The sequence below is a fragment of the Orcinus orca genome, chromosome 17 (assembly GCF_937001465.1).
Source record: "Orcinus orca chromosome 17, mOrcOrc1.1, whole genome shotgun sequence".
NCBI lineage: Eukaryota > Metazoa > Chordata > Mammalia > Artiodactyla > Delphinidae > Orcinus > Orcinus orca.
Window position 1 is genome coordinate 24221488 of NC_064575.1, and position 10247 is coordinate 24231734.

Genomic DNA, 10247 nt, shown 5'->3' on the forward strand with positions numbered 1-10247 from the left:
AGTTTGCAGGGCAGTAATTGAGACACAGATGTAGAGAACAAACGTATGGACACCAAGGGGGGAAAGTGGTGGGTGGTGGTGGTGGTGGTGTGATGAATTGGGCGATTGATGACTAATAAGAACCTGCTGTATAAAAAAATAAATAAATACAATTCAAAAATTAAAAAAAGAGAATGTTTGTAAGAGACTGTGGCAGGAGGGAAGCTCTTATTTCACATTTATGAAAAAAAAAAGAGTCACTGAAGTAGCTGAAGAAGGCAAGCTTTGGGCTGTTGGGCTTGCTGGGGGAGAGCGGGGTGTGATCCCGTTTGGGGGGCTCGGAAGGTGTGCATCAGTGAGCGAGGGTAGGGGGTGGGGAGATGGGGAGGTAAGGCAGGAGAGGTGTCGGGGCAGCAGAATGGCAAAGCCAGCCTTTGCAAGTTACAGAGCAGGGCAAAGTGACAGGCAGTCTTTAGAAGGAGCATGAAAGTAAATTCTCTATATAAGGGAAATTTTTTTTTACTGAGAATCACTGAGTTATAGATACATCTGGGTCCTGACACCTTCAATATCCACACAGTGTTGATGGCATCTGGCACATTGTAGAAGTGCAGTGTTTGTTGAATGAATGAATGAGTGACTTCTGTCCTTCCCTCTATATGTATGATAGAGAAGGAGGCCTGCTTTTAACCAAGTACACATCTTCCAGAGCAGTAGCCTAAAGTAGCGGCTGTGAGTCAGCTCTGGAGTCAGAAACAGCTTTACGACTCACTGAGGATGAATTATCAACTTATCTCTTTTGGGACCCCATTTCCTCCTTTTAAATTAGGAACAAAATTCAAACCTACCTAGAAAGATCGTGACATTCTAAAAGCCTGGCATAAAAAGCACCGCCCAAAAGTGAGCTGTTATTCGGGAGATTTTAGGATTCTGGCTTAGCACCCAGAGCTGTTTTCTTGGGCTTCTGGCACCAGTAGACCTATTAAGAGATTATTCTACCTTATCCACACATCTGTCCTCCTGACATTTTATTTGCCTAGAAAAGCATAAAGCAAAGGATCATAAACATAAAGATCATCACTTTTCCTTGCCCTAACTGATTGAAACCCTGTTCATATGGCAGGCCTGCTGGTACCGTCAGCTCTTCCAGCACGTCTACCCAGGCCATCTGTTCTGCACCATGTCAAGCCATATGGAACGGGAGCCCCCATGTCTTTGGAAATGCCTAGCTTTTTTCTTCTGTGTGTTCTTTACTTGGCTGTACTTCCCAGGTCTACGGAATGCGATGGTTGCAGTAACAGTTCCTTTATCGTCCATCCTTGAAAGGAAAGTTAATGACTTAAATTTTATTAGGAGAGCCTTGAGATTGTGCGTTTGAACACTCCTGTTAAGTAATGACCAAAAACTTCACTAAAAGCCCTGTGACATTTGTGACACCAGATAAATAATTCAGAAATCATAGTTATATAATTCTTTCTTACCACTGTCCCTGTTCACTACAAAGGGAATAATATTACATTTCTTTCCTCTGATACTTTAAGTTGCAATTATCTTCTACCAAGCTTAGAACAGCAGATACAGCCCTGCTGAGATGATTAGTTCTTAACTGTGCAGGTTATTAGCTGTGTAGAAAATGATATGCAAACCAAGGTATGGTTTGGCTCCTACTGTGATAATCCCAATGAGATTTACAAATATCAAGGAGATTTCTAAGCTCTCCTTAAAACTCATAGCAAAATGCTTGTCTCTTAAAAGTAGGAGCTTAAATTAAACCTTAATCAGGTTTCAGAAATAACTTTTGAGGATTTTGTCTAACTCAATAAAAGTGTAAGGTGGCTTATTTTTTAAAAAAATTTTAATGGAACAGAAAACAATTTTTTTAATAGAATAGAGGTAAGAAGATGCAATCTCAGCTGATTTTCAGCCAAATCATGAAGTGAGACAAGTTAGTTTTCTGCTGTCCTAACATTCTTACCCCCCTTCTCAGTTTTTGTTCCCACTATGGCCTCAAGCCACTTATAAAGCATATTTTTTTCTAGCATAAGAAAAATATATTAAAACACTAGGACATTAGTATAAATTAATTAAAATATGTCAGGCCCCTGAAGGTAAAAAAAATACTTGCTTTACAAAGGCTTCACAGAGGAAAAAATAAGGAATTAACCTTCATTCTTACCATGGGATAATTTCCTTCTTCTGTTCCTTTTCTCTTAGGCAGTGATTCTACTTCCATAAAAAACAAAACCTCTTTTCCTTCCAGTCCTTTCCAGAACAGACTTGACATACTAACATTCCTGTAGGCCTCGTCTTTCCCAAAACTCTTAACATTTATTGGCACTTGGTCTTTGCCCAGTTGCAGGCATAATGTCTGGGCCCACTAGGTGTGTGACAAATGAATTTGAGTTGAATGATTTTGTAAAATTCATCATTTTTTTTTTTTGCAGTACATGGGCCTCTCACTGTTGTGGCCTCTCCCGTTGCGGAGCACAGGCTCCGGATGCACAGGCTCAGCAGCCATGGCTCACGGGCCCAGCCGCTCGGCGGCATGTGGGATCCTCCCGGACCGGGGCACGAACCCGCGTCCCCCGCACCGGCAGGCAGACTCTCAACCACTGCACCACCAGGAAAGCCCTAAAATTCATCATTTACTACAGAACAGAGAACTCTGCATGAACTGAAAGCATCTCTGCAGTTAATTGCGCCAGAGAAAGTGAGAGCTTACGTTTGAACCCAAAAGAGTTTCCTTACAGTTTTGTGGTTCTCAAACTTTTGTGTTCATACACACTTTAGAGTTCTTACATTTCTGGTGGCACATTTTAAGGGGTTAACAAAACAAAACAAGCTACGTAATTCAGCAGCAAGTACAACTTATAGCTAATATTTTGTAGCCAGGGGTCAGGGCAGGCTCCTTGGGATGGCATGGGCAAGGAGGTCCTTTACCCCTCCCCTTACCTCTCAGAGCCTTCATCAGCTGCCGCCTTGCTCAAGCCACCCCAAATAACATACAGTTTAAATCAAGGATAGATCTAGCTAAGCAAACTCAGTTTATATGTCTCCCACCTTCACCTTTCAAGAAGATCACCAACCTATATAGAAATTCAAGTCACCACTGGTCAATTTAAAATCCATTACTGCTGTCGACTAAAAAATTATTCACAACCTAAAAGTTGAGAGTTATGTTTTATTTGGTGGGAGCCAGGATATATAGGAGTTTTGCAACAAAGGACAGGTAGTCTGAACGTCAAAAGAATATTGTTAATTAAAGAAAGCCAGATATGTCAAGTTAAGGAATTTAGCGCTTTTCTATGTATGAAAAGATGCAAGAGTCTGGGCTCACTGAAATCACTTCTTTGATATGTACCTCAGCCATCTGGGGCCATATCCTGTGCTTTCATATTCTAAGTTTCCTCAGGGCTCACTGTGGGGAGTGGCTGCGGTCTGATGGCTGCTAGATGGCAGGTATTCTTTCCTTCCTGAGTTCCCTCAGGGCTCACCAGCTCACCATAGACCGTGACTGCAATCACTGATGACTGTGACTTCCTTTGTTTACTGATATGGCAGGCAATATTTCATTTATCACTGCCTATTTCATATTGTCTCATCTGCCCTACCCAAGCTCTTTTATACATTCAAGAGGCAAAGTCCTCGTACGTTCCACGAAACACTCTTTTTCTTTGGCACTGATCATTACGCTTACCTTTTACCTGCAGCCCAAGGTACTCTTATTCCACATCACACTGCACACACAGTTCAGTGTCTGGCAGAGAGTCATTGATGTAACAGCAGTAATAGCTGTAGAAAATATAGAAGAAAAAGTGGGGAGCTTGTGAAAGGCCCACAACACTTCACTGACATAACAGCCATGGAAGCTGCATCAGCAGCAGTGAAGAGGACTCAGCTGGCATCTGAGACTCCCCTCAGAATCCAGGCCCCTCAGTTTCCTTCCTTGATCCTTCATGTCTCCCCTACCCAGGGACAGATCCAGCTTTTGTGGGCTTGAAACTTATACGATTCAGAAGTTCTTCTTTATGAAAAAATAATAAAAATTACGAATATAGAATTAGCTACAAAAATGAATATTTATTTCAACTGAGAAAAAAAACACAACAAATTACACATTCAAAAAATCTGACATACACCCCAAACATCACAAAATCCACAAAAATAATATAATTTTTCAAATTAATTAGCTACCTCATACAACTCTATAATAATACATTCCTGCTGTTTTTGGCTGTATACTCTACGGTTACTTCTTTTTGTAACAAATGGTAAAATTTCTGGGCGTTTCCATTTCACTCAAGCAATGACCAATTTCAAATACTCTTGCACTGACAAAACTCAATACCCCCTTTGTTGTAGCATATTATGAATTTTATGTTTTCTTAATCAATGTTGGTATTTCCTATCAAGTCAGCAAGAAATTTCTATCTTTTTCCAATGTGTTGATATAATTTACTCCTCTTAGCTAATTTGATTATCAAACATTCCAAAAGCTTATTTATTACTTCTTTTCAAAAAGTCTCTTTGTTTTAATTAATTGTGGCTCTTGGTATGATCTGAAAGTTTAAAAAATTATAATTAGCTTCTAGATGTCAGAATAATGTCTCATCTTTATTACCTTTGTTTCATATTCCTTTTTTCTTTTTCTTTCTTTCTTCCTTCCTTCCTCCCTTTCTTTCTTTCTTTCTTTCTTTCTTTCTTTCTTTCTTTCTTTCTTTCTTTCTTTCTTTTTCTCTCTCTCTTTCTTTCTTTCCTTCTTTTATTTATTTTTGGCTGCATTGGGTCTTCATTGCTGTGTGTGGACTTTCTCTAGTTGTGGTGAGCGGGAGCTACTCTTCATTGGGGTGCATGGGCTCCTCATTGCAGTGGCTTCTCTTGTTGTGGCATGGGCTCTAGGCATGTGGGCTTCAGTGGTTGTGGCACACAGGCTCAGTAGTTGTGGCTTGTGAGCTCTAGAGCATGCAGGCTAAGTAGTGGTGGCACACGGGCTTAGTTGCTCTGCGGCATGTGAGATCTTCCTGGAACAGGGCTTGAACCCATGTCCCCTGCATTGGCAGGTGGGTTCTTAACCACTGTACCACCAGGGAAGTCCTCATTTTCCATTAATTCTTTTTTTTTTTTTTTTTTTTTTGCGGTACGTGGGCCTCTCACTGTTGTGGTCTCTCCCGTTGCAGAGCACAGGCTCCGGATGCATAGGCTCAGTGGCCATGGCTCACGGGCCCAGCTGCTCCGCGGCATGTGGGATCTTCCCGGACCGGGGCACGAACCTGTGTCCCCTGCATTGGCAGGTGGACTCTCAGCCACTACGCCACCAGGGAAGCCCTCCATTAATTCTTGTCTGACTTTTCTCTATATTAATAAATAAATGTTAAGGTAATATTCTTCATATCTCTAATTCAGGAGTCTGTAATTTCTTACCATTTTATTGAAACATCTTTACAAATTACAGTTAAAATGGCATATATAAACTTTATCAACTTTTTAATAAATGTGTTATTGAAGGTTTTTTCTGTCTTCAAACATGTACTTTAGATTCTTAAAGTATTATTGTTCCCATGTACTAAGTCTTGAAAACATTATAATGAGTGTATTATTCCACAGCCAGAGTTATTAAGAAACTCACATGTTGTTAAAGAAAAATCCAAGTCATGTGTGTCTTCAAAATGCTCCATCTGCAAGGAGCATAAACAAAACAAAAATGTGTTGAAAAAATTGGTAGTCAATTTTCCCCTACCAATGAGATTAGGTGAATGAGCTGCATACTGCACACCTTCTGCAATTCTTAAAATATTTTAAAGAGCCCTTACAGCCATTTGTCTTCACTATTGTCATATGCTAATTACTATATTAAGCACTTTACATGCATTACTTCTTTTTTATTTCCACAACTATCTTATTAGTTGTGGATATAATGACTATTATTGTCCCCATTTTATAGGTGAAACAGTTGCTTGAAAGTGTATGTAGCTAGCAAAAGACTGAGTCAGAGTCAAGCTCAGAATCTCTGAATCTAGGACTCAGGCTCTTAACTACTACAAGACACTGCTTTCTTTAATGTCTGTATTTATATAAGTGGGAAAAAATATTTAGAAGAAGGAAGTATTCATCCTGAAGGACCTGAAATGTCTGTATAGCCTTAGCTTGGAGCTATGTGTGGCAAGGAAAACACATTTAGCAAAGCTGAAATGGTCCATATTTTTTCCCACTACTTGTTCCAATGATTGACTGGATTGTGGCAGACATTTTTAGCCTCTGAGACCTGTAGAGGGAGCACGTAGGCTTGAAGCTCTTTCACTGTTTTGTTGGCTCTACAAACCACAACTTTAGTGTGTTGGAAGCATGATGGTATCTTGAATCCACCCCTGACTGACTGTGACCTCTGTTAACCTCTATCACCAGACTAAGCTACAGCTTCCTCATCTATAAAACTATGGAGAACTATACTAAATGGTCTCTGAGGGTTTTTTCTAGCTCTAAAGTTCTATAAACTTCACTTGCAGTGCCAGTTTAAGTAGGAACATGGGGTTCCTAGTACCAAAGACATTTATTCATCTTGCTGAAGTCACACTGTTTAAATATGGAGTCATAGTTCCAGGCAGCATGTATAGTAAAAGACAAACCAAACTATTGCCTCTTCTCAAATATTCTGATTTATTGACTATGCACAAAATTAAGGTGAAGGGGCTTTGAGAGTAATATGTTGTATTGTATATAAGTAAAGGTATTATGGAAGATAATACTGCTGATAAAACAATAATCATAATAATGTTCTTACTTGCATTAATATTGGTTTATGGTAACCAGATGTATAACTTCTATAAATCCAACTTAGAAAGTCAGTCATTATTGAGGCATGTTTATAAATAAATATTCCTGACAAAGAATTATAAATGACCAAGAAGCTCATGAAAAAAGTATCTTAGATATGACCCCTCAAGGTATGAGCAACAAAAGAAAAAAAAATAGACACATTAGTCTTCATCAAAATTAAAAACTTGTGCATCAAAGGACTTTATCAAGAAAGTAAAAAAGACAATCTATAATATGTGAGAATATATTGGCAAATTATGTATCTGATAAGGGTCTAGCATCCAGAATATATAAAGAAATCTTACAACTCAACAGCAAAAAAGACAAACCAAATTAAAAAAATGAACAAAGGACATGAATAAACATTTCTTCAACAAAGGTATACAAATGGCTAACAAACACATGAGGAGATGCTCAACATCATGGTGACTAGAGAAATACAAATCAAAATCACAATTAAGTACCATTTTACACCCACAAGCATGGCTATAATTTAAGAAAATGCACAAAAATAAATGTTAGCAAGGATGTGAAGAAATTGGAACACTTATATGCTGCTGGTGGGAATGTAAAATGGTACAGCCGCTATGGAAAACAGTTTTGCGGTTCCTCAAAAAGTTAAGCATGGAATTACCATATGACACAGAAATTCCACTGCTAGATATATACCCAGAAGAATTGAAAACAAGTATGTGTACACAATATTCATTGAAGCATTATTTCACGGTAGCCAAGGATGGAAACATCCAATCCATGATGAATGGATGAACAGATGGGTTATATCTCTGCAATGGAATATTATGCAGTCATAAAAAGGAATTAATTAGTGACACATGCTTTAAGGTGTATGAATTTTAGAAAGATGCTAAATGAAGGAAGCCAGACACATGGGATCACATATTGTATGATTCCATTTATATGAATTATCCAGTAGAGATAAACCCATAGAGATAGAACATAAATTGGTGGTTGTCAGGGGCTGTGGGATAGGGGAATGGGGATAATTTTATAGCTATATTTGGAGTATAACCTTTAAAAATTGTGAATCACTATAGTGTACACCTGTAATGTAATATTGTACATCAACTATACTTCAATAAAATTTTTTAAAAAAATATTTAATTTTATGTTATGTGAATTTTACCTCAAATTATTTTTTTAAGTTAGTAGAGGTTATCTTTGACTAGGGGTGTTATGCATGATTTCTTTCATCATTTATCTGTATTTTAAAAAATTTAACAATGAACAGTATTGTTTAAATAGTTCGGAAAAACTTATAAAAAAATATTAGCTCCCAAGAACATGACAATTTAAAGCTACACTTTAAGGCAGCTGGAAAAAATGGCTAAGGAAATTCTAAACATCTTTTTACACACTTTGAGAAAAACATGTCTTTGAAAAAACTGTTAAAAACATAATGTTTAGAATGTTCATCTTTGTTCATTAGCAATTAAGGTTTTTTCATGTATTGCTTCCTAGAACTCTTTTAAGCAAATTAAGAAGAATGGCAGCAGAAAAGTTCATAGACTTACGTTAGAGCTAGTGTCTTTGGGAGAAAGGAGAGTTGGTGAGAGGGATGGGATAACTGTGATGAAAAGGTAAATTCAAATCTACTTTTATGAAAGAAACAACTAACCATTTAGAGAATGAGAGTAAAGTCCATTTCACAGCTGGCTTTGTTTTCCCTCCCTTTCTCTGCTTGATATAGAATTGAGAGAAAATCAATGCACAGTACTCTTTTTTTTTTTTTTGGCCTTAATCATAAAACTATTCCCTGAAGAGTTTAGCTAGGGCAGTTGAGTTTTGGTTTGAAAAAATTAGAGAAGCAATAAAGGAGAAGGATACGCACTTCTCATGGCTTCTAATTTCCTTCTGTAATGAGTTTCCTGCTTAAATGTGCATGCAGTTTGTCCTCCTTCCTGATGGGAAAATATGTGCAGTAGCAACTTTTCCAAGAGCCAAGTTTCCTTCTAGTGCTCAGTTTGCTCCATTGGGGAAAAATACATACTATTAGTACCAGCCCAACCCTGTGTGGGACACATTTGGAAAAACATGGAGGGTGTTGCTAAAAGGAATAATGGATCAGAGCTTTTAATTTGTCTTGTTGTGAGCTATGTACAAGAAAACCATATATATCTAATAAAATAACTAGATACTACAAGAAAAAAATGATGGCAGAATGTGTTTCTCAAAGTGTGGTATGCTGACCACATGAATCAAAATTTTCCAGGTGCTTGTTAAGAATACAAATAGCAGGTCCAACCCTAGAACCACAGAAACAGAGACCTTGGGAGATAACACTACTTAAACAAACAAACAAACAAACAAACAAACAAAACCTCACAAAAACACACCTATGTACTAAGCTAGAGGTCAGTGAACTATGACCAGTGGACCAAATCCAGCCCACAGCCTGTTTTTGGAGGTGAAGTTTTGTTGACACAAAGCCAGTCTTAGTCTGTGGCTGTATTTGTGTTAAGATGGAAGAGTTGAGTAGTTGTGTCAGAAACTCTACAGCCTGGAAAGCTTAAAATGTTTACTATCCAGTCCTTTACTGAAAAATTCTGCCACCCCTGTTCTAATGCCTCTCAACTTAGAAATCGTTTGAGAAAGAAGATTCTGATTCAGTAGGTCTGGGGTAGGCCTGAGAGTCTCTCAGATCTCCCAGGTGATGCTGATGCTGCCGACTTGTAGATCACAGTTAGTAGCATGACCCAGAGAAGTGGTTTTCTGAATATGATAAATGCAAATTCTCAGCTCCGAGGCAGACCTACTAGATCAGAAATGCTGCAGGTCAGACCCAGCAATCCGTGTTTTATCAAGCCCTCCAGGTGATTTCTGATGCTTACCAAAGCTTGCAAACCCCTTGTCCAGATTTTCCTTATGCAGACTAAACCTCAATAACCACTATTTTCAAAGAGCCTAAAATCATATGTTTACGCTAGACTCCATTCTCATTGATCTCCTAAACATAGTATATATTTGTTGATCATTATAATCAACATGGAAGGAGACATTGTACGAAATTGCCACTTAAAACCATATTATATATTTCTTCCTTATATATTCAGAATGGTGTGGTTGGATAAATAATATTTCAACTGTGTCTTTCTTTGGAGGGAGGGTGTCTTCTATTTTTGTGGCTGCTCAAAATAGTTTCAAATGCCATATCTTTTCTAAAAGGACCAATAGAGGGAGCTGGTGTTATAATCCTCATCCTTAAAGACCAGGGGAATTTTTCCTCATTGGCTGAATCAAAGAAAGAACGACCTCTTGACTCTTCCTTGAGTAAAATGTTATTGTTTGGATGTATAGTTCCTACTGCCCACGTTATATGCAGCTCTTTCTAATGCCAAAACAGCTATATGATATATTCAAACTGAGTGTGACCTGTAAGCAATTCTATTCAATTACTTTCAACATTCACAAAACCCCCTAATATATTCAAACAATGT